This window comes from Neoarius graeffei, chromosome 2 (assembly GCF_027579695.1).
Source record: "Neoarius graeffei isolate fNeoGra1 chromosome 2, fNeoGra1.pri, whole genome shotgun sequence".
Taxonomy (NCBI): domain Eukaryota; kingdom Metazoa; phylum Chordata; class Actinopteri; order Siluriformes; family Ariidae; genus Neoarius; species Neoarius graeffei.
The window spans coordinates 62,263,179-62,289,764 of record NC_083570.1 but is presented as its reverse complement, the minus strand read 5'-3'; the positions used below and the strand labels follow the sequence as shown (position 1 = coordinate 62,289,764).

The window sequence follows — 26,586 nt, the reverse complement described above, 5'->3', positions numbered from 1 at the left end:
TATCTACTTTTAGGACTTGTGTGAAAATCTGATGATGTATTAGGTCATATTTATGCAGAAATATAGATAATTCTAAAGGGTTCACAAACTTTCCAGCACCACTGTACATTTAGGAGAATGAGGATGTACTTTAACTGAGTTTTTCACCATGCAGACGTTCTTCTGGATCTCAAAAGGCTCCACTTTTTTCAGAGCCCATTCCCACCTGTTGCTGTGAAAGGTTGCGCTAGAGGTGGTCTACATCCTTTGCGCCCACTTAACAGTCAAACAGTATATTCCCAGCACCAGGAAATACAATCAAATGGAGTGCAGACCTTTGAAACCCCTCTATTGTGAGCGAGGGCTCTCTGCCACACAGGGTAGAGCTATATGTAACAGCGGAAAGCGGCGTTCACTCATTAGCTTCTCCCCATTTCATCCCTGTCTCTATTATGCCTCACTTGCACAAACCAGACTCCCTGATGAAGAGGAGAAGAAAAGACTGTGAGAACTGCAGGAGTAAGAGTGAGAGGAAATTCATTATAGTAAATAGGAGTATGAAAGGATGTGTACGGTTTGATTGTGTGGAACAATGCCTGTGTGATATCATGACTGTCGGAGAAGGAAAGGAAAGGCACAAAAATCCAAGCGCACACTGTATACGTCATAAATCACACTGTGAGCTTGGAGTGTCATTGTGTTAGTTTGTCATGAAATGATCCAATATCCAGCATGAGAATCAGTAAAGGTCATGGCATAGGGCGAGCCCAGCCACTCCTTAATCTCATTCAGTTCCTGCAGGTGAATACCAATCCATTTCCCTTCACTGCGTTCAAAAAAAAAAAAAAAGGCTCGCCATTCACTTTTAGACCGCAAGTCTACAATACCTCTTTCAAACTGTGAGAAAATTAATTCAGTGCTTTTCGTAGCCCACAAGTGTGAGGGAGAATCAGCTGACCTCCCAGTGGCAACACCTAATCAAACATACAGGATTAGCAATGCAATTAATGGCAAATCTTTCCCAATCACACCGCTTCAATTATTATGCAGAAACATTTTGTAATTGTGAGTATGACACTGGATCCAAGAAGGTTAAGCCGAATAAGACCTCATTTGCCTCAAATCCTTAACTAATTACAATCCATAATGACTATTTTGGAAATCGCCTGTGGCAGCTTTGGAGAACACTTTAGTTCAGGGATATGTTCTTGATTTAAAAAAAAAAAAAAACAATGCTCCACATTTCACACTCATTCCAGGAATGATTGCAGGAAAGGACAAACACACATTCATATGTGAAACATTTCCACACAGCCTAAAGAAAGTAGCAATCCTTATTCGTCAATGCACTGAGCAAACACGTTGCAAAAACATCGTTCCATGCTACCCACAAAGTACAAAGGAAATCCCTTTTGGGCTTGAATGTGCAGGCCAAACAATTTTCCCAATTTTTTGGCTTTGTTGATGGACCCTGGTCAGGTGAGTGACCTTCTGTGATGTGTATTTATCAGCCAATGAACCATTCACCCTGCCATGTCACTTAATGGACAGTTCAATGGCTGTGGGTGCCCCATGGATATTGATTGACACTTGACAAGTGTATGTCCATCAGTGGCTTTGTGAGGTCATGCCTGCAGAACCACTCACAGATTCTTTGCGCATGAAACCGTGTTGATCATATACACAGTGTTAATCATGTACAATAAGAGGAACGTAACGAAGGAAAAGTGGGCAGAGAGTGGCAAAACTAACATTCTCAGATTGTAAATAATGTAAACGTAATAGTATAAGTGCAAAATATTACTGGATTATAGATAGCGAAGCTGGAGGTACAGATACTGTAGCAAAGCCAGAGACACAATTTTCATTAGATTTTAGAAAGATGCCACAACTAAGTGCTGACAGAGTGACAGGAAAAGAGCTGCAAAATTGTGCTCTGGCACAAGTCGGACTATTAAGCGGTAAGCTATATGTATTGTTCAAAGAATAAAATCATCTCAAATATACCACACCACAAACTAGCTATATTATTGTTACAGACAGGTGATACAGGTGAAACCATAGACCGTGTAAGGAATGATATGTGACCTGACGTGCATTTCATGCAAAATAGTGAACCCCCTGATGTCTTTTATTTTTCTTACACCAAGCAATTTGCCAGCACTGTATATATTTTTTTTATTAATTAAAGAATAACACATTTTATTTTTTCGTGGTTCGGTTTCCATCAAATCCTGCGCTCTGATTGGCTGGCGAGCGGGTCCGTATCCTACGGTACGGACCCCAGTTACGGACCCCAGTTATAGACCTCTGGCGACTCGCTCGTTCACAACAACAAACATAGTAGAATTTTTTGTCAACATTTATCTTTTTTTAATAAGATTTATTTATAAGATTATCAAAAATCTTATACATTTTTGCCAGCATTTCTCAGAAGAATAGCATTAATTTTACAGCATGGATAGCGATAACGACAGTGTTCACAGCGAAAGTGAGTTTTACTACCCTGAGGAAGAAGAAATAAAAGAAAACATTTCAGGAGAAAGCTAAAAACCTGTAATTTGCTAACACCGAGCAAAAACATGGCTGAATCCTGAATGACTCATATTTGTATAAATAGGGGACTACATAGGTGGCAAAATGTAGTTGTTTTCCTGCCATGGAAGTGCACTTGTATACCGAGGAGGAAGCCATTTGCATTAAAGCCGTGAATGAGGATTCAAAATGACAGCTCGGCTTGGTTTTCCCTTTCGGGCGCTCTCGTTTTCTGTTAGAATTTGGTAAAGAAAAAATATATATATTATTTACCAGCTTAATGTCGGTCCGTATGGTGAAATACCGTGACCTCGGCCTTGAATACTGACCTCGGCCCAGAGGGCCTCAGTCAGTACTTCCAAGACCTCGGTCACGGTATTTCACCATACGGGCCTCCCAGCTGGTAAATAACACACACACACACATACACACACATATATATATATATATATATATATATATATATATATATATATATATATATATATATATATACACACACACACATACATACATATATATAAATATAAAATTCTATTCAGGTTGATTTTCTGCCCTTGCAAATATTTTGCTCATACACTCATCAGGAGCTCCGCTTTGAGCACATACAATACAAAGAAAACACTGAACATATAAAGAAGAAGAAGCTATTTCTATCTGTCCCAATCTGGTTATGTCTCTCTCTTTTTCCTTCTACGTATCTGTTTATAGTCCCTTTCACATATGAAATCCGTTATTGTATGAGGTACAAACAACATGGAAAAGATAACAAATTTTCATTGCCACTCAGCCTTCCTTAACGGAAAATTACAGATATCATGTATTCCCACCTGACTGTATTTAATGGAATGCTACAGAACACGAACCATGTGTGGCAAAGCAGTAAGGGAGGGGAGATTGAGTCCCCAACATATAGCCCAACTACGCCACCCCAGAGAACAGTTATAGATCAACTCCCCAGGGACCATCAGAAACGAACTCCCAAATGAACACCCACACAAGTTCAAATGCACTAGACAGTAGACGTGAATTCCATAAACTAAATTAATTTATTGATAATAAAACAAGGGAAAAGGGAAGGGGAGGAGCCTATTAAGAAGAAAGGTCTGACGACTCACAGTTAGGCAAAACACAAAACTAGTTTTATATATATATATATATATATATATATATATATATATATATGGGGCGGCAGGCGGCACGGTGGTGTAGTGGTTAGCGCTGTCGCCTCACAGCAAGAAGGTCCTGGGTTCGAGCCCTGGGGCCGGCGAGGGCCTTTCTGTGCGGAGTTTGCATGTTCTCCCCGTGTCCGCGTGGGTTTCCTCCAGGTGCTCCGGTTTCCCCCACAGTCCAAAGACATGCAGGTTAGGTTAACTGGTGACTCTAAATTGACCGTAGGTGTGAGTGTGAATGGTTGTCTGTGTCTATGTGTCAGCCCTGTGATGACCTGGCGACTTGTCCAGGGTGTACCCCGCCTTTCGCCCGTAGTCAGCTGGGATAGGCTCCAGCTTGCCTGCGACCCTGTAGAAGGATAAAGCGGCTAGAGATAATGAGATGAGATGAGATATGGGGTGGCACGGTGGTGTAGTGGTTAGCGCTGTTGCCTCACAGCAAGAAGGTCCGGGTTCGAGCCCTGTGGCCGGCGAGGGCCTTTCTGTGTGGAGTTTGCATGTTCTCCCCGTGTCCGCGTGGGTTTCCTCTGGGTGCTCCGGTTTCCCCCACAGTCCAAAGACATGCAGGTTAGGTTAACTGGTGACTCTAAATTGACCGTAGGTGTGAGTGTGAATGGTTGTCTGTGTCTATGTGTCAGCCCTGTGATGACCTGGCGACTTGTCCAGGGTGTACCCCGCCTTTCGCCCATAGTCAGCTGGGATAGGCTCCAGCTTGCCTGCGACCCTGTAGAAGGATAAAGCGGCTAGAGATAATGAGATTATATATATATATATATATATATATATATATATATATAGCCACTATTAAAAACATCAACTGGACTCGATGAGTAGGAATATGCAGTGAAAATGGGCTCCACAAAACCAATAGATACACCTAGGCAGGGCTTACCTGAAGGGGGTAGTCTATCCACCGGCATGGGCCTACCCCAAAATCACACCACTCGTGCAAGCACGCAATAAAGTGATTTCTGTGAAATGACACACATGCGCACGTACAGGAGTACAACAATCAGTCGCACAACACACCATGCATGCAGTAATCCAGACCCACCACCAAGGGACTACCGCCTCCTTTTTTGGATCACCCACGCCTGCCAATCAAAGAACCAGAAAGGATAGATAAAAGATGGCCTGATATAAAACGCACCAGAGAAGGGACACACTTACAACATGATAACGAAGGAACAGTAAGCAAAACAAAGCTCATACAAAGCAATACCCGCAATTAGACAAGTCAACATGCATTCAGAGCACAAGGCATAAATTAAAATAGTAACATGCAGACAATACAAATAAGCGCATAAGCAAAACACAGCACAAACAAAACAAAAAGAAACAAAAGCAAATACAGCATAGAAATGATTCCAAATAATTTACACACTATCACCCATTCAATCAGGCAAAATTTAACACTAATACATAAATCAAAATAAACAACATGCAACATGCACACACACAACACTCAAGCGACGCAAGACAGGCACCAATGTAGCTCAGTGGAACTACGGTGGACGGTACAGCAGTCGGTCCGTTCAGCTGGAATGGGGCCGTATCGCAGCCTAGACAAAACAGCAACGCCTATTAGAATGGACTTCTCGGCCTGCGGGGTTATACAAACATACCCGCTCCGGATGTGGTAGCGGCGGAGTCAGGAATCCCCACTAGACGAGCAGGGAGGAAATTACCACTGTAATTGCTGTAGTAGAAGAAAGACAGATCATGAACCCTCTCTCAACCAGGAAGAGGGAGAGCCTACTAGGGCAACTATAGAGGCCGTAAAACCAGATGCTGCAATTACAAAGCGCATAAGGACAGAAGCCGCATCGACAGAAGGGGGGCACAAACACCGCCATCCATCCCAGTTATTCAACCAGCGCTTTTTTATACCTGCCTGACTGACAGCTGCTCATTACTAAATTGACAATCAAGCAGAGGGACGAAATCAGGAAGTCTTAGGGCGTTAAACGGCCACTCCATTACACATGCAAGGCTGGATATGCCATATAATTCACAAGGCGGTACAGTGCCTTGCAAAAGTATTCACCCCCTTGGCTTTTTACCTATTTTGTTACATTACAACCTGTAATTTAAATGTTTTTTAAATCTGAATTTTATGTAATGGATCTGCACAAAATAGTCTAAGTTGGTGAAGTGAAATGAGAAAAAAAATTTAAAAAATGTTTTTAAATAAAAAACTGAAAATTGGCGTGCGCATACTGTATGTATTCACCCCCTTTGCTATGAAGCCCCTAAAAAGTTCTGGTGCAACCAATTACAGTACCTTCAGAAGTCACATAATTAGTGAAATAAAGTTCACCTGTGTGCAGTCTAAGTGCCACATGGTCTGTCAGTATATATACACCTTTTCTGAAAGGCCACAGAGGCTGCAACACCACGAAGCAAGAGGCACCACTAACCAAACAACACCATGAAGACTAAGGAGCTCTCCAAACAAGTCAGGGACAAAGTTGTTGAGAAGTACAAGTCAGGGTTGGGTTATAAAAAAAAAAATCCAAATCTTTGATGATCCCCCGGAGCACCATCAAATCCATCATCATCAAATGGAAAGAACATGGTACCACAACAAACCTGCCAAGAGAGGGCCGCCCACCACAACTCATGGACCGGGCAAGGAGGGCATTAATCAGAGAGGCAGCACAGAGACCAAAAGTAACCCTGAGTATCTGTCCATAGGACCATAATAAGCCATACACTCCACAGAGCTGGGCTTTATGGAAGAGTGGCCAGAAAAAAGCCATTACTTAAAGATAAAAATAGGAAAGAACATTCTGAGTTTGCCAAAAGGCATGTGGGAGATTCCCCAAATGTATGGAGGAACGTGCTCTGGTCAGATGAGACTAAATTAAACTTTTTGGCCACCAAGGAAAACACTATGTCTGGTACAAACCCAACACATATCTTATCACCCCAAGAACACCATCCCCACAGTGAAACATGGTGGTGGCAGCATCATGCTGTGGGGATGTTTTTCAGCAGCAGGGACTGGGAAACTGATCAGATTCGAGGGAAAGATGGATGGTGCTAAATACAGGGATATTCTTGAGCAAAACCTGCTTCAGTCTGCCAGTGATTTGAGACTGAGATGGAGAGTCACCTTCCAGCAGGACAATGACACTCAAGTGGTTTAAGGGAAAACATTTAAATGTGTTGGAATGGCCTAGTCAAAGCCCAGACCTCAATCCAATTGAGAATCTGTGGTCAGACTTGAAGATTGCTGTTCACCAGTGGAACCCATCCAACTTGAAGGAGCTGGAGCAGTTTTGCCTTGAGGAATAGGCAAAAATCCCAGTGGCTAGATGTGGCAAGCTCATAGAGACATATCCAAAGTGACTTGCAGCTATAATTGCTGCAAAAGGTGGCTCTACAAAGTACTGACATTAGGGGGGTGAATAGTTATGCACGTTGAAGTTTTCTGTTATTTTGTCCTATTTGTTGTTTGCTTCACAATAAAAAAAAATTCACATCTTCAAAGTTGTAGGCATGTTCTATAAATGAAATGATGCAAACCCTCAAACAATCCATTTTAATTCCAGGTTGTGAGGCAACAAAACCTGAAAAAAACCAAGGGGGATTAATACTTTTGCAAGACACTGTAAGTCCATTGCTGTTATAAAACCAACGTGAGACATCTTTGGAGACATTAGCTAGTTAGCAACATGGCATGAATCGAGCTGCATCACGTCTCTATTAAGAGAGTTGTCTTCCTGTTTCTGAACATTTATTTTGTTTACTAAAGGCTATTTATACCAATTTTTGCTTATACGGGGGGACCTCCATATCCGCTGACTCGCTTAAGCATACAAGCATGACCCCTCGAACTACACACCCTGCTTATAGACAGCATTAACCACGAACACCTGCCTTAACTTTGGACACTTATTACTCGCCTTATTTAAATCCCAGCTTCTGATAATTTGCTTTGCATTTATTTTTATTTTCCAGAAATCTTCCTCACTTCTACTCTCGTGTTTTCATGCATGTTTTTTTCATGCCTGTTTCTCGTGTTTGTTTTTTTTAATCATTTTATTCTGTGTAAATAAAAGGTATCTGTACTTGCATCCATTGCTGTGCCTCAAACATGATAAAAATATTAAGAGAAAGCATTAGAATCCCATTCGTTTCATGAGAGAGAGAGAGAGAGAGAGAGAGAGAGAGAGAGAGAGAGAGAGAGCATATTCACATAACTTTTATTACATTATATTATTTTATTATATTTACTGTTGTTGATGTCAGTGTGTGCAGTTTATAAATGAAACTTTATCGTCAGTATGTATAGTATGTACATGAAAAACAAGCTTGATATATGGTTTGCTCCCATTCACAGTTTCAGCTATCCGTGTTAGATCTTGGAACGTCTCCCCCACAGATACGACGCTCCCACTATACCTGCTGATGTTTTCTTTGTTTGTTGTTTTGAGTTTGTCGCTGGCTGTTTTACACTGAGGCAGAATGTATACTGAGTGCCGTTGCGATATCACTGTATCATCATTTACGTCACCGCCAGCAACGTCATGACTGTCTAAATCTGACGGTTCTGATTCCCACTGGAGCCGTAACAAAAGATTTCTATAAACGTTACAAGGTCGACGGGGAAGATCAACGTTTCGACTTTGCCATTTTGCTCCCATTCCCACAGGACATCATTACTGCATGATCACGGAAAATTTACTGATTACCCCGTTCCTACTCACAGTGAATATGTCTTGCCTGCTCACTCTGGGACAGCTCACGGTCCCTCACCTTATAACTCCATTATGCACTATCATATCCACTGAGATATGATAACTCTACCTTGCACCCAGCTGACTCCTGACTCCTCTCTTCTCTCAGTCTACTCTTCAGGCTTTGTGCTCATGGCTGAGCTTGATCCTGCTGGTTAATCGCATTGGCTTTCCACCTGCAGAGACCAATCTGCCTCCTCACCTACAACCAGAATTTGAAGGACAGTTTATGTGACAAGGAGCGAAGAATTTCTCTTCCGATTAAAGATGACTGTTCTTTTTTTTTTAAATGCATTTCCTTTACAGACAGGGTGAATGAGGGTAATGTGGGCTTCTTCTACATTAACCACACACAGTTCAGATTAATATAAAATACTGCATGTCCAGGCCAGCCAGTCAAATGGCATATGAATAACATCGATCAAAGAATACAAAAAAGCGTTCCTGATTTTCAGCGCAGCCTTTCAGGTCACATCCGATTTATAGCAGTGAACATCCTGCAGCTACCACCGTGATAATAACAATAATACAATTGCTGATTAAACTACTAAGCAGTCAAGTATATTCTACACCAGAGTAAACAGTACTCTCTTGTCCTTGCCCTCCTGCTGTTAGCAATGCACACAAAGAGAAAACCACAAATGAAAGACATCAAGAAGAAGTAAGGAACAAGACAAACAAACTTCAGAAGCTTTTATTCTGGATGCTGGACTGAACAAAGCCAGTGAGAATCGGGGCAGGAAACTACTGAATCAGATACAGACATTCACAGTCTCTTCTCTGTCTGTTGTTGTCCTTACTGATGCACTAAATGAGTTAGCAGTGAATTCTGAATTATTATTGACTATTATGCTTAAAAACAGTCAGAGCAAAACAAGGTCACAAAGCAGATGAAAGACAGAGGAGACAGAACAGTTAAAGTAAACAATGCTAGCAGAATCACAATACCTCAGTACACACTCAGTACTATACAGCAGTTGCAGTTGAGACATACAGTACTGTGCAAAAGTCTTAGGCACCCTATTTATTTTCATATAAACTTTGTTACAGATTTCTATTTTATGACTTCTACATTATCGAGTCAGTACAAAAACATTTGGATGGCACGGTGGTGTAGTGGTTAGCAACAGTGCTAACCACTGTACACCTCACAGCAAGAAGGTTCTGGGTTCAAGCTCAGCAGCTGACGGGGGCCTTTCTGTGAGGAGTTTGCATGTTCTCCCTGTGTCTGCGTGGGTTTCCTCCAGGTGCTCTAGTTTCCCCCACAGTCCAAAGACATGCAGGTTAGGCTAACATGAGGCAGCCTTAGGTTGAAGTGCCCTTGAGCAAGGCGCCTAACCCCCAACTGCTCTCTGGGTGCTGTAGCAGAGCTGCCCACTGCTCTGGGTATGTGTGTGTGCTCATTTGTGTGTGTGTTCACTGCTTCAGATGGGTTAATTGCAGAGGTTAAATTTCACTGTGTGCTTACAATGGTGCTTGAAAGTTTGTGAACCCTTTAGAATTTTCTATATTTCTGCATAAATATGACCTAAAACATCATCAGATTTTCACACAAGTCTTAAAAGTAGATAAAGAGAACCCAGTTAAACAAATGAGACAACAATATTATACTTGGTCATTTATTTATTGAGGAAAATGATCCAATATTACATATCTGTGAGTGGCAAAAGTATGTGAACCTCTAGCATTAGCAGTTAATTTGAAGGTGAAATTAGAGTCAGGTGTTTTCAATCAATGGGATGACAATCAGGGGTGAGTGGGCACCCTGTTTTATTTCAAGAACAGGGATCTATCAAAGTCTGATCTTCACAACACATGTTTGTGGAAGTGTATCATGGCATGAACAAAGGAGATTTCTGAGGACCTCAGAAAAAGCATTGTTGATGCTCATGTCAGGCTGGAAAAGGTTACAAAACCATCTCTAAAGAGTTTGGACTCCATCAATCCACAGTCAGACAGACTGTGTACAAATGGAGGAAATTCAAGACCATTGTTACCCTCCCCAGGAGCGGTCGACCAACAAAGATCACTCCAAGAGCAAGGCGTGTAATAGTCGGCAAGGTCACAAAGGACCCCAGGGTAACTTCTAAGCAACTGAAGGCCTCTCTCACATTGGCTAATGTTAATGTTCATGAGTCCACCATCAGGAGAACACTGAACAACAATGGTGTGCATGGCAGGGTTGCAAGGAGAAAGCCACTGCTCTCCAAAAAGAACATTGCTGCTCGTCTGCAGTTTGCTAAACATCACGTGGACAAGCCAGAAGGCTATTGGAAAAATGTTTTGTGGATGGATGAGACCAAAATAGAGCTTTTTGGTTTAAATAAGAAGCATTATGTTTGGAGAAAGGAAAACTCTGCATTCCAGCATAAGAACCTTATCCCATCTGTGAAACATGGTGGTGGTAGTATCATGGTTTGGGCCTGTTTTGCTGCATCTGGGCCAGGGTGGCTTGCCATCATTGATGGAACAATGAATTCTGAATTATAGCAGCGAATTCTAAAGGAAAATATCAGGACATCTGTCCATGAACTGAATCTCAAGAGAAGGTGGGTCATGCAGCAAGACAACGACCCTAAGCACACAAGTCGTTCTACCAAAGAATGGTTAAAGAAGAATAAAGTTAATGTTTTGGAATGGCCAAGTCAAAGTCCTGACCTTAATCCAATCAAAATGTTGTGGAAGGACCTGAAGCGAGCCGTTCATGTGAGGAAACCCACCAACATCCCAGAGTTGAAGCTGTTCTGTACGGAGGAATGGGCTAAAATTCCTCTAAGTCGGTGTGCAGGACTGAACAACAGTTACCGGAAACGTTTAGTTGCAGTTATTGCTGCACAAGGGGGTCACACCAGATACTGAAAGCAAAGGTTCACATACTTCTGCCACTCACAGATATGTAATATTGCATAATTTTCCTCAATAAATAAATGACCAAGTATAATATTTTTGTCTCAGTTGTTTAACTGGGTTCTCTTTATCTACTTTTCAGACTTGTGTGAAAATCTGATGATGTTTTAGGTCATACTTATGCAGAAATATAGAAAATTCTAAAGGGTTCACAAACTTTTAAGCACCACTGTAAGTCTGTGCTTGAGTGTACATGTGACAAATAAAGGCTGCTTGGCTTGGCTTGGCTTGGGAGTTGTAGTCTATCATGTCTATTATTTTAGAGTCCAAACGTTCGTTTTCCAGCACAAAATTAAATGTTACAGGGAAAAAAAAAAGATTGTATCTGAGCAGCATATTACATAAGAGAGCACTTTTCACATTAAAAAAGAAAGCATAATGAAGGCTGCTGGGTTTTGGTGCAAAATGAAGAAGCGAGTGTGACAAAGTGTCCAGAAGAACTGTGGCTGGTTCTGTAAGATGCTCAGTAAAACCTACAGCTCATTTCCTTATAAAACTGCACTAACTGTACCTGAGACTACTATTTTTTTTTAAAGCAAAGGGTCATCTCACACCAAATACTGACTTTGTTTCATTTATTATGGCTTACTGCTGTTTATAGTATTTTTTTTAAATGTTGAAACATTTCATTTCATTATTTTTAAGCCATTTTTTATCTACAGCATTTCTTTACATGTGCCTAAGACTTTTGCGCAGTACTGTATACCATGTGGCTCTTAGTATAACATCAGTAACATAGTTATATAGTGTGGATCTTGCCATGTTCTTGCTTCTACCTGTACATAAACAGCCACAGTGAAGCGCAGTCAGAGTCAGAACGCGGAAAGAATTTGTGCCAAGTATGAGACGACAAGACGTCTCAAACATATCAGGTATCTAACATATTTTCCACAATGACATCAGATCACACATCAGCAATGATACAAGTGAACATCACAAAAAACGGATGTGACACAATCCCGCAGAACTCACCTCTCTTCTCTTCTCTCTTATCCTCTTTATCAGAGCTTGAAGGCAACCTGAAATCACAGGAAAATACATTTTGAACAAATGTAAACTCTAATGAACTTGTTAAAACTGAACCGTAATAATAATGAGCTCAGTGACATAGATACAGGTCTAGTAACAGTGAGAAATACATGAACAGCAGCAGAGAGGATTCACTCCCTATTTTGGCTCATACGCGACTATCCATTATGAAAATATGCAAACTGTGAGTATGAAACACCCAGAGCAATGAAAAAGATGACTGAAAAACACAATCATGTGAAAATCACACAAGATGTAGAGAACCCAGATGAAAGAGCCTCAAGGCCTCGTTAGAAACCGTTGTAAGATAAGATTCTCTCTGTCTCTCTCTGCCAAGCTGGATGTATACTCCTGCTGCCTGATGGGATGTTGGTGCCTGATCCAGACACACTCCCAAAAACAGTTTATACCCAACTCTTCATTAAAATCTTGCCTGCATTCTACAGCTTGGTACCTAAGAACTGCTGCTGTAATCATAACGGCTGTCCTGTGCTCATCCAAAGACTCTTCCTCAAAGTATGTTCATACTGAATAATCCCACTATCTCATCTCTCCTAGAAGAGGACATGTCCCTGTTTGATTCGGGTTTCTTCCTCATGTTGTCTCAGGGAGTTTTTCCTTGCTGAGGTTACCTTTGGCTTACCCTAAGGGGATCTAAATATAATACTCCACACGGATTTCTGTAAAGCTGCTTTGTGAAAACATCTATTGTTAAAAGTGCCATACAAACAAAACTGGATTCGACTGAACTGAATAGAAGATGGGTAAGTGAATAGGGGAATCAGGCAACTCAAACAACACTGCTTTTTGTCATCATGAACATGCAGACTGTCACCACGAGCAATCAATAACAGTTCTACTGATTTCAGAGGGGTAAAGCTACTACAGGTAACAAGGTGAAAAGAGTCAAGTGTAGTGAGAAATTACAGCGCTGGTTATTTACATACATCAACGCATTAACTGAAAGGCAATCACATAGCTTGTGTGTACAAGATGAATAACTTGTACACACAAGCCAAATAACTTATTCCCACAAGATAAATAACTTGTTCCCACAAGATAATTAACTTGTATATGCAAGACAAACAACGTATACATCCAAGATAAATACCTTGTTCCCACAAGATAACTAATTTGTTCCCACAAGATAATTAACTTTTTCCCACAAGACAAATAACTTGAACATACAAGATAAATAACTTGTTTCCACAAGACACATAACTTGTTTCCACAAGACAATAAACTTGTACACGCAAGACAAATAACTTGTACATGCAAGACAAGTAATGTATACATACAGGATAAATACCTTGTTCCCACAAGACACATAACTTGTTCCACAAGACAATAAACTTGTACACGCAAGACAAATAACTTGTACACGCAAGACAAGTAATGTATACATACAAGATAAATACCTTGTTCCCACAAGATAACTAACTTTTTCCCACAAGATAAATAATTTGGTCCCGCAAGACAAATAACTTGTACACACAAGATAAATAATTTGTTCCCACAAGATAAATAATTTGTTCCCACAAGACAAATAACTTGTACATACAAGATAATTAACTTTTTCCCACAAGATAATTAACTTTTACCCACAAGACAAATAACTTGAACATACAAGACAAATAACTTGTTCCCACAAGATAACTTTTTCCCACAAGATAATTTGTATACACAAGATAACTAACTTGTTCCTGCAAGATAAATAATTTGTATACACAAGATAACTAACTTGTTCCCACAAGACAAATAACTTGTTTCCACAAGACAATTAACTTGCACACGCAAGACAAATAACTTATTTCCACAAGATAAATAATTTGTATACACAAGATAACTAACTTGTTCCCACAAGACAAATAACTTGTACGTACAAGATAATTAACTTGTGCACACAATAGTTAAAACTCTTTGGGGACTTTGGGGAGTGTGTAAACCCCAGTCTGCCCAGACCATAGTGATGACACGACAGAGGCTCCTGAGTCTGAAGTTGTGTGATCTTAGCTCTGCTCTTGGCCAGACTCTCCAAAACTGCGCTCAAAGTCCTTACGGCTCCGTTTCTACATTGGAATGAACGGAATATGATGAAGAAAAAGCCCGTTATGTCGTTTTTACCTTTATTTTGGCGTCGTCCTGACTAAGTGCGCATCATTAATCCACCCAGAGAGCTGCAGCTGCCGGCTTCAGTGCTGCGTCCTGCTCTGCCTTTCAGTGCGCTGAGATGCACACAGTCTCTCTCTCTCTCTCTCTCTCTCTCTCTCTCATTCAGGTTGTGCGCCACCCCAGTCCCTCCTTTTCTTTCACCCCTTTTCTTTCGTTCTTTAACTGAATCCAACTGGGTCCTAAATCAGATCTCCAGTTGTATTAAACAGTGCTCTCTGAAATGCTGCTGTTTTTTCTAAGCCAAATTAATTTCTGCCCATATCCTTTTATTTTAGACATTACTCATTATTCATTAAGAATTATTAATATTTTAAACAATAATCAATTTGTTATTCCCTTACTACACAGAGTTCTGTTCCTCGTGCGCAGAAATGTGAATGTTTTGAGACTCCAGAGGTGAATCTGGAACAGCTGGATGGTAACGCAGTGAGTTGGAAATGTCACTCACATAATCTATTAAAATGAATGATTTCCGTTCATTTTAAATCATTAATCAGTCTATGTGTTGTATATATATATATATATATATATATATATATATATATATATATATATATATATATATATATATATATATATATATAACCACCACCATTTTGGTGTTGAAAGTCCTTCAGTGTTTAAAGTCCTTTCCTGTCTATCCTCAACTTTCTGGCGAGCTTGCTGCGCTTCCCAGACCAGTAGGGGAGAGCGGGGACAGTTGGGACAGCCACCATCCATCCATCCATCCATCCATCCATCCATTATCTGTAGCCGCTTATCCTGTTCTACAGGGTCGCACAGGGGCGTAGCTGGGGGGGGCGCGTCCTGGGGTGCCCATGACCCCCCTCTTTGTCGGACCATACATTTTTTGAGTAGCCGCATAAGAATATTAGAAAAGCACCCACTGTAATTTTTCTAACATTTTTTTTAACTAGATTGTCACCTCAGCCTCATTAGGGTTTCTATAACCTTGTATGGACTTCCTGTGGTTTGGGCGCGAAAACCCAGTTTGTCAGAGTGTGTGCGGGAGAGGCGGATGTACAGTGCTGAGCATACGTAAATGAGTACACCCCCTTTGAAAAGTAACATTTTAAACAGTATCTCAATGAACACAATTTCCAAAATGTTGACAAGACAAAGCTTAATATAACATCTGTTTAACTTATAACGGGAAAGTAAGGTTAATAATATAACTTAGATTCCACATTTTTTCAGTTTTCCTCAAATTAGGGTGGTGCAAAAATGAGTACACCCCACAACAAAAACTACTACATCTAGTACTTTGTATGGTCTCCATGATTTTTAATGACAGCACCAAGTCTTCTACACTCAAAAAAAAAAACACATTGGATTTACTTAACCGAGTTATGGCAACCGGTCCCACGAAACTGTGTTAATTTAGATGTATTGAATACAGTTATGTTGAGTTTTTCAACACATAACTGTATTCAATACATCTAAATTAACACAGTTTCGTGGGACCGGTTGCCATAACTCGGTTAAGTAAATCCAATGTTTTTTTTTTTTGAGTGATGGAATGAACAAGTTGGCGACGTTTTGCAACATCAATCTTTTTCCATTCTTCAACAATGACCTCTTTTAGTGACTGGATGCTGGATGGACAGTGATGCTCAACTTGACTCTTCAGAATTCCCCAAAGAAAATAATTTCTTTACACCACTAAGGTGAAGGCTACAAGAAGATCAGCAAAGCTTTACTTATCAGTCAGAATACTGTCGCAAAAGTGGTACAAAAATTTAAGAAAGATGGAACTGCAACCATCTCACAGAGACGTCCAGGTCGTCCACGGAAGTTACCACCTCGACAGGAGCGTCTTCTGATGAGAAAGAGGTCATTATTGAAGAATGGAAAAAGATTGATGTTGCAAAATGTCGCCAACTTGTTCATTCCATGCCTAGAAGACTTGGTGTTGTCATTAAAAATCATGGAGGCCATACAAAGTACCAGATGTAGTAGTTTTTGTTGTGGGGTGTACTCATTTTTGCACCACCCTAATTTGAGGAAAACTGAAAAAATGTGGACTCTAAGTTATATTATTAACCTTACTTTCCCATTATAAATTAAACAGATGTTATATTAAACATCTTTACTTGGAACTACCTTCCAAGTAATGTTCGGGAATCAGACACAGTCTCAGCATTTAAGTCTAGGCTGAAAACATATCTGTTTAGTCAAGCCTTTTATTAATGATGTTTATGAGGTAAAGGAGTAGATCTGGAGGGTCCTCAGACATAGAGTGTTTTGGTAAACTGGGATGTATGGATGCTGTCAGTCCCCACTCGCTTGCTCACTCGAGTTTGTTGACGGTGCAGTGGCTGGCTGCTTTATGTCCCGGGGCTCCCTCATGCCTGTGTTACCTTCTGGCTCTCTCCTTTTAGTTATGCTGTCATAGTTAGTTGCCGGAGTCCCTGCTTGTACTCGGTGCAATATGTATACTGTTCCTACTTATTCAGGTGACATCGGGCATACCTAACCACCTGTGTTTTCTTTCTCTCCCCCCCCACTCCAAATCTGTCCCTCTGAGTTACATGGAGTCAACAGGAAATCTTTTGGTGGAGACGGTGTGGACCTCGACTGGCTATCGTAGCCTGCAGGGAATCGGCCGTCAGACATTCTGTCGCATGTCCCAGACCCGGTGAAATGTAACTGAATTGTCTTGGCCAGCCCTAAGGGTCCCATCTGCATCTCATCATTGGTGAGGAGTGTGCTCCCATCACCCAATCAAGCATCCAGCCAGAGCAGGTCATGATATATTTTTTTTTACCATATTAACATGCCATTGTGTGTCATGCCTGATGTAAAGACTCTCGTCTCTGCGAGCCTACCACACAGATTTAATACTTGTCATTTTTAGGGCATACCTAACAACATGTTTTCTTTCTCTCTCTCTCTCCCCCCCCCTCTGTCCCTCTGAGTTACATGTTGATCCTGGGATTGAGATGCTGGCCTCTTCTGCCCCTCGGACCTGCTTGATCCATCCTGGTGCCCTGTGTCTGGTCGGAGTTTTATCGCCCCACTCCTGTGAAGGACGGCCCCATGAGGACAGTTGAGGGTTATACCTGTTAAAACTGTTAATATTATAGTCAGGCTGTCTGTTGTTGCCCAAATGAGGATGGGTTCCCTTTTGAGTCTGGTTCCTCTCGAGGTTTCTTCCTCATGTCGTCTGAGGGAGTTTTTCCTTGCCACCGTCGCCACAGGCTTGCTCATTGGGGATAGATTAGGGATAAAATTAGCTCATGTTTTAAGTCGTTCAAATTCTGTAAAGCTGCTTTGCGACAATGTTTATTGTTAAAAGCGCTGTACAAATAAACTTGATTTGATTTGATTTGATTAAACTTTGTCTTGTCAACATTTTGGAAATTATTTGTGTTCATTGAGATATTGTTTAAAATGTTACTTTTCAAAGGGGGTGTACTCATTTACGCTCAGCACTGTATGTGCAGATATATTAAATAATACACACTGCGATATGAGCATAACATGCGTGAAACGGACACAACTGGCAAACAGTCTGAAACAGCAGGCAAAGTGGTAATCAAGGAAACAGGCAGGAGGTCAATCGAGGCACGGACAGAATATCAGAGGCAAAACTATACAAGATCAAGGGACGAGAAACAGGAGTCGAAAAACCAGGAGGTCAACAAGAACAGGGACAGGAAACAAGGCTCAGTAAGGCACACTAGATGCGGCGTAATATTTTGCATCGTCCTTGCATGGTTGCAGTCCTGAAATAGCCCAAACGTAGTTCATTGATTAAAGACAGGTGTTCTTTGTTAACGGCGCGCGTGCCGGAGTTCGTTAGGCGCGTGTGCAGCCCGAGGCGCGCCTTCAGGTGCACGAGCCAAGGCGCGCAGGACTGACACAGTTCTGCGCAAGCGCAACATGATCGCACTAGAAAGCATGGTCAAGCTGCCAGTGTAGCTGCAGTCTTTTTAACTGTGAATTATGAGTATTTCCTCGTGTTAATAATTCACCATGTCAAAACAAGCAAAACTTTCCTCCTCCTTTTGACGTGAAGAGAGGTAAGCAATTTATTATATATTTTTTTCCATCAAAATTGCATTTTGTGGCTTCGAAACTAAGATTTAGTGTGCCGTTTCTAGAACACAACATCAAGAAAACGTGGAAGAAACAGCAATAATGGAAGAGCCGGTTTCTAAGCTGCCTAAAACTAGCAATGGTAATTATTTTTTGTTACATAATGTACTCAGGCTGCCAGTCAGTGTGTGACCCCCCCTTTGAAAAATCTTAGCTACACCCCTGTCGCAGGCAAGCTGGAGCCTATCCCAGCTGATTACAGGTGAGACCTTCAAACAACCATTCACACTCGAGACAAACAACCGTTCACACTCAGGTTCACACCTACGGTCAATTTAGAGTCACCAGTTAACCTAACCTGCATGTCTTTGGACTGTGGGGAAAACCGGAGCACCCGGAGGAAACCCACGCAGACACGGGGAGAACATGCAAACTACGCACAGAAAGGCCCTCGCCGGCCACAGGGCTCGAACCCAGGACCTTCTTGCTGTGAGGCGACAGTACTAACCACTACACCACCATGCCGTCCACAGTTGGGACAAGTTTTCAGCTTTTGTAGATTGTTGTGCATCAGTGAGAATGGGAATGAGAGTGTAGTGAAGGTGCAAGGAGTAGACGTAAAAAAAGTTGATGAATTCAAGTACCTAGGGTCAATTGTGCAGGAAAATGGGGGCTGCGATAGTGAGGTGAGAAAGAGAGTGCAGGCAGGGTGGAGCAGTTGGAGAAGGATTTCCAGAGTCATTTGTGAGAGGAAAGTCCCAGCAAAAGTGAAAGGTAAGATGTATAAGACAGCAGTGAGACCAGCTGTGATGTATGGATTGGAGGCCGTACCCTTAAGGAAGAGACAGGAGGCAAAGTTGGAGGTGGTGGAGTTGAGGATGTTAAGGTTTGCGATGGGAGTGACAAGGTTGGACAGGATAAGGAACAAGCACATCAGAGGAATTAAGCTAAGAGAGATGAGACTGAGATGGTATGGGCACATCCTGAGAAGAGATGCAGAGCATGTTGGAAGGAGAATGTTGAGGATGGAGCTGCCAGGCAAACGAAAATGAGGAAGGGCAAAGAGGAGATACATGGATGTGGTGAGAGAGGACATGAAAGTGGTAAGTGTGGTAGAGAAGGATGCGGAAGACAGGGAGCAACGGAGACGAAAGATCCACTGTGGTGACCCCTAATCGAGAGCAGCCAAAAGAAGAAGAAGTAGTAGATTGTGTGAAATTCTTTCCTGGTATCAGTCACATTCATACTGCATTAGTATTTACTATACCCTCTTACCACAGTCTTAGTTTCTCAGCTTGTCACAGACACTGGTCTTCAGACTTCACGTTTTCTGTCATTCTTTTTTGAGAGACGAGACATTCCTGTGATGATCTGGTGACTTGTTCAGGGTGTACCCCACCTCTTGCCCATAGTCAGCTGGGATAGGCTCCAGCTTGCCCGCGACCCTGCACAGGATAAGCGGCTGCAGATAATGGATGGATGGATGGATGGATGGACATGAGACATTATGTTGGGAGACTTGGGACATATTGGGGAGACATGGGACAAAAATAAAATAGCTAGGCCTACATGTTTAAATTTTATTTATTATCAAAACTTGTAGTAACTGAACTGTATGAACACACAATGCTGGTACAGCAACAGAAAAATGTCAGTTTACCCAAAACCTGACTTGACAAAACAGTTCCATTCTCAAGAAGGAATGAAATAAGTTTAATTTTCATGCAGGTACACATCCATATTTTCAACAACAATTTTTAAACAATTTTATATTTATAAACCACAAAAACAAACCTGTAACATGAACTGTCCCAACTCTCCCGATTTGGCCATTTTGGGAAAAAAAAATCCTTAAATGGTTAAAATCCTAAAATCCTTTAAAAAATCCTTAATTTTGAAAAAAAAAAAACAACTTAAAATCCTTAAATTACCCAGAATTGAAGTTTAATAAATAATACTATGGATATGGTAACTCTAGGCTACAGACTTTAATTCCTAACAAATCCTGAATTCACCAGCGTACAGTACATTACACCATAGAATGGAGGTGGACTGCGAAGTAGAAAATACAAGTTTTAGTTGACAAAAATATTTAACTGCACATACCATACTACAAGGAAGTAGGTTACTCTAAGGGGCAACATCTAACTTCTGATGTCATCTAAAACCTGATTGGTTGAAATTAATTAATGGGAATACAAACTGTCCCAAGTCTCCCTGCTCTCCCCTACTAGCTAGCGATATAGCATATATCACAGGGTCCCAATCCCAAGCTCTAGTCCTGCAGTACACTATGTCCTACACATTTTAATATATTTCCGTGCTCTGATACCTGAGTCGACTAATTACCTGATTAACAGCCCTTTCTGAGTTGAAGTGGGTGCGCTAGAGCAGGGAAAATACTAAAATGTGCCACACCGGGGGTAACTCCAGGGTTATGAACCTGTGGATAGCATACATCATCAGTTTCATAAACCCGACCTTCTTTCTAAATGTATTACTAAACTTCACCAAGACCTGTTTACTTTCACAGAAAAAGGCCTTTTAACTGACAAAACAACTAACCACTGACTTTTCCCAAAGGGCATTGGCAAACATGGAAGGTCTGAGAGTTATTTTTCCAAACATCATAACAGCAATCTAAATTCAGTATGATTATTTAATGACTACTTAAAAATGTAACTGCATTTAGCTGCAATAAATAGCAAGCATCTGATGATTTTTAGGCTGTTTTCCTCATTTTTCTGGGACCATGGTGCTTTCCCCAGTACATTAGAGCCAGATTTTGGAAGATTATGCATTGTAATTAATGAGTGTATTTTTATAAATAATAAATCTACATTCACTCTACACAAACAGTAACCCAAGCTCAGGATCAAAACAAGGTCCTGGAGCTGTGAGGCAGCAATGCTAGCTGCATTATTATTAGCAGTAGCAGTAGTGGTAATAATAACAGTGGTAGTTGTAGTATTAACAAAGATTAGAAGAAATAAACTATCCAAAAGACTGTTAAGATTGTTGTTTGATGGATTGTTGTAATAACCCAACATAATATAAAAAGCACATCTTTTCATCCCAAGAAATTCAGATATGTAGTTGAAGGTACAAGGTACAAGCAATACATTTATTTAAATGCAAACGAGCTCCACTGTAAATACCATTACATTCAGTGACCAACTCGTTCCATCATCACTGTAAAAAGCCGGTGAAAGCCATCAACAGGACACCTGCTGTTAATGTGTGAAGAAATGCCTTGGGCTCGAATCCAGACTTCCTTTCCCACTGGGGTTGCCACTTGCCACCACAAGCAGACCCGGCTCATACAGTATCTAAGCACACAGCAGATGTCGTGGGGGATCCTGCCCTGCTGATTAGGTAGTTGGGAAGGCTTTATGGGAAGGCTCATTCCTCTACGGTATTATTGCTGCCGTTCAGGGGACCGATTTGAAAAAGGCTTTTGACGTCCGTTAGCTATGGCTGCACGGAGCAACAATGGTGGGCGATTTCCCTTTCAAAGTGTCTCTATTCTTCCCACCTGGCCCAGGATAATACTGCCCTTTACAAATGTGCACAAACCTGAAACATAATCCTATTCAGAGCACAGTGTACATGGCCTAGCACAATGAGCAGAGCTCTATATAACCAAATCCTGTAAAGTTTTTTTTTTTTTTTTAATATCATTGCCGGTTTCGGTGTACATCTTTGTGCATGGTTACACCAAATAGTCTGATGGTTTGGGTTCGTAGTGAAATTGCCTTCCTTTGTGGACTTATTGAGATTCTATTCTTCATCCTTAAATATCAAAAAACAAAAAAAAACCCTGCTGTTAGACCAGCACAGATGGACAACAAATACCAGTAAACTGCATACCTTCATACTTCCTTGCAGGTGTGCAGACACTAGATCACATCACAGTGGCAGCAAAGCTAAGCAGCTGTGTTTGTCTAATTTTGGTCCACTGATTGTATTTATCAGATTGCAGTTCGGTGATACAAAACCAGTTCAGCAAACATTGCAGACAGTCATCTACACAAAACAAACAAATTACCAGATTAAATCGGGTAACAACGATCCCTGCTCGAACCTTCCTTCAGCCTACGCCTCATTAAGCCTCATTGCTGCTTTTGATTTGTGAAACAGTAATTCAGTAAAAGTACTTCTGATGTTCCTGGCATTTCTGACAGCCATGGTGTTGAGATGATTGATAGTGTGTGAGGTATGGGCGCAGTGTTGAACAGTGTGAGCATGGACAGAGTTGGGGGGATTGATCATGCTTGAAGTCATTATTGCAGCACAAAGATCTGCTGAGGTTCATTCCTCCTCCTGTGACACACACACTGAGAAAAACACTAGGCTGGATGACATGCAGTTACTGCGTGCGTGTGTGTGTTTGTGTGTGTACTCTACATTTATTTCTGGTTCAGAGGTGCTGCTCTGATAGTGAGTTCCTATTCAACCTTATAAATAGACCAGGCTGTTGATTGGCTGAGAGACAGAACAAGAGTCTGAATGCTCTCGAGTGTGTTCGAGTGGCCTATGGAGGGGGCCATATCTCTCACGAGCTTTACACCCAGCCTTCATTGCCTACAAAAGCAGCTCTGGTCAAAACACCACAGTTTGCTTTTTGTCTTGTTATCACGGCACACAAACAACCCATGGATTGTGCAAACAGGGCTAATGTCCATTTAAAGGACACTGCTCATAGTGCTCCAGATGTCTGCTCAAAACCAGTCCATTAATTATTTTCTCGACATCAATTACATGGTCTTTCAGTAAACCTTGTACGGTAATGTACATATTAAACATGTTTATTCATTTCATTGTAGTTACTGTTCATACCTTTAATATCTATCTATTAATCATTTTAACCATAGTACACCAAAATTATGTCTTTATCACCAGACGGTATTTGATAGACATGCTTCAGCTTACAAATTACCTATAAAAATTGGCTCCGAGCTGCATAATGTAGGTTAATTTAAAAGGGATTTAGGGAGATAATATCAATGTTCCCCTTGTCATGATAATTCTAGTTCAACATGTTATAATAAACTGGAGCAGCTTTTGGCTCGGAGGAAATAGCGACACCTTGATTTCATCTCTCACAAACCTGGTATTTATTCGTACCACCTAGTCCACAAAACCAGGTGACTGGTAAAGAGTTCTTTAGGGAATTACTACTACAATCTCAAAGAAAGGACAGGCGGGGTCATCCAAGCTCATGTTGCCTTTTAAATGTAAACACTAGATTTTACCCAACCCCTTCTCCTCTTTACTTCACAAACACACATAGATGTTAAACACATACATGCACACAAAGAAGAAGAAGAAGAAGAATGGGTCATACTGGTTTCCATGGCTATAAGTGGATCATTTACCAATTCTGAGGATTTAAGTGACAGAGAGAGAGAGAGAGAGAGAGAGAGAGGAAAGGAGGGGGCATAGTTTTACCATAGATTGTATGTCCTTGCAGTCTGCAATCTTGCTTTACCACCCACAGGATAGTCGTTCATCAGGTTAAGACCTCAAGACAACCTGTATTATATTTCACCCAAAACCCAAAGGAGTCACGTTAAGAAAACACCTAACAAATGGTATCCTATTTTTCCTTTAACAGCTGTATGGTTAACATAAAAGCATAGACTTACGGTTCCTTTTAGTTAATACAATTAGGACAGGAGAATGTGCTCATACTATAACTAGATCATGAACATCATATACATATCCCCACATTAATAAGTAGGTTCCAAGGCCTTTTATGTGGTTTACAAATAGCCCAGTGCCACAGTAACTTGGTGCCATTCCAGAAAATGTCAGATGTGTATTCAGATGGTAATGCAATGAGAGAATTCAATGGCATGAGGAGCCTCTTCAGGGCCTAAGTCATGCTCTTTGATCTGTCCCTGCTGTAGAGGGAGAATCTTATTCTCCACTAATTTATGTGCTGAAGCATAATCGGACAAGTGGTCCAAAAACACTGCTTGTAAAAGCATGATGTGTGGGAGACTACTATATAAAGCCAGTGCTTTCTGTCTTCATAAAAATTAATATTCAACTTTTTCTGTACCATTTCTGATTTCGTCTGCATTTGATTCCATATCATTCTTATACTCTTTGTCTCATTGGCATTATTATAGCAAACGTTCCTGGTGCTTGAATTACTCTACAGTTCCTTTAGCCTGGGAGTTCATTTTCTAGCTTTAACAAGAGCGCTCTGAGAGCACAATATCCCCTGCTGGCAACTATACCACAACTCTGGTAAAATACAACTGAACTGAACGACATTGCAATATGTGTATTACCAATATATAACAAAGAATCCTGTCAAGTTTTGTGAAATTCCTCCAAAAATTGTTAGAGGAGTTGATTTCAGAAGGTGAGTACCCTTCCTGGGACGGACAGACAGACGGACATCGCCATGACATAATCCCCCTTCGGGCCGTTTGGCCAGCGGGGGATAATAAAAATTGTGAGAGAAGTTGATTTCAGAAAGCAAGCACACCCTGATGAAATTGCCAAAGTACAAGTTTGTTAATAATCAAGGGTATAACTCTGGTAAAATCTTCCCAAATTATACAAAATTTCAATATGCGTGTAACTGTCATATAACAAAGCCTTTTGCCAAGTTTGGTGAAATTCCTCCACAAATTATGAGAGGAGTTGATTTCAGAAGAACGTACGCCCTCATGAAATTGTCAAGTACAAGTTATTTAATCAAGGGTCAAAACTCTGGTAAAATTTTCACAAACAAAATGAAATTGCAATATACGTATTACTGTCATATAACAAGGGGGTCATATAACATGAGGGTGTGTTTTCCTTCTGAAATTCCTCCACAAATTGTGAGAGGAGTTGATTTCAGAAGGAAAACACACCCTCATGAAATTGTCAAATTATAATTTTGTTAATCAAGGGCTGTAACTCTGGTAAAAACGAAATTACAATAGGCATACTACCGACATATAACAAAGAATCCTGCCAAGTTTCATGAAATTCCTCCAAAAATTGTGAGAGGAGTTGATTTCAGAAGGTGAGTACCCTTCCCGGGACGGACAGCCAGACGGAAATCACCACGACATGATTCCCCCTTCTGGCCTTTCGGCCAGCAAGGGATAAAAATGAGAAACCTTTAAAAAAAGAAACTGAAAGTCTTCCTAGCCTTAACACTATTCTCTTCAAACTACTATTAGCCTGGGGATAAATAAACCTCTGCTAAATAATGAATTATTACACTGAGTATATATGTGTAAATTAATCTTATGAATGTCGTATGCACTTTTGCATGATAGCGCTGGTTAGTTAACCAGCTCAGCGTGAGGAAACACTGTACGAATTTGCTACTGGATTGGAAGCACCAAAACACTAACTAGCTAGCTAGCTTTTTAAGTTTCAGTTAGTGTTTAATTAGCTGAAATGAAGAATGCAGTACTGATACTGACTGACCTGCTGCTGTGGTGATAAGCTTTTTTCACCACTAACACTTTGTAATGCTGAATGTGTAACTTAAAGAAAGAATCCCGTCAGGGGAACTGTAAGAAAGTGCTACAGCTAGCTCACAGCTAGATTGTATTGTATGCATTTGTATTTATTTTGGTGCAGCAGTCTACTGAAATAGGTTAAATGCTTCAGTATTTAAGAATGTATTCCAGTGTTGAGTAAAATGTACTGTGATACTGTGATAAATGTCAATTAAATATACTGTATACCGTGATGTATCACGGTTTCACAGTACATTTAATGTATCACAGTACATTTAACTTCATACAGTGTACACTACTTTTGATTTTATGTGAATGTACAAGCATATCCTATCCATACAATTATTTATTAATAAGCTACAAAATTATCCTTGAGGACTATACTGTTTGCATCTGTGGAAATACTATTTAGGGCGGCACGGTGGTGTAGTGGTTAGCACTCTTGCCTCACAGCAAGAAGGTTCTGGGTTCAAGCCCCAGAGCCGACTGAGGCCTTTCTGTATGGGTTTCCTCCAGGTGCTCCGGTTT

General features: G+C 40.8%; 1 protein-coding gene across 6 annotated transcripts in view; it reads right to left on the bottom strand.

Moving 5' to 3' along the window:
- The window catches only part of nrcama (neuronal cell adhesion molecule a), a 183,802-nt gene that overhangs the window by 99,205 nt on the left and 58,011 nt on the right, over positions 1-26,586 (bottom strand). For 5 of the 6 annotated variants that reach the window (XM_060914624.1, XM_060914618.1, XM_060914623.1 and 2 more), the window contains exon 2: positions 12,311-12,357. The gene's annotated coding sequence lies outside the window, so the exon portion shown is untranslated. Of the gene's footprint in view, positions 1-12,310; positions 12,358-14,491; positions 14,567-26,586 lie in introns of those variants that run through there. The other variant, XM_060914619.1, reaches the window with a different exon arrangement.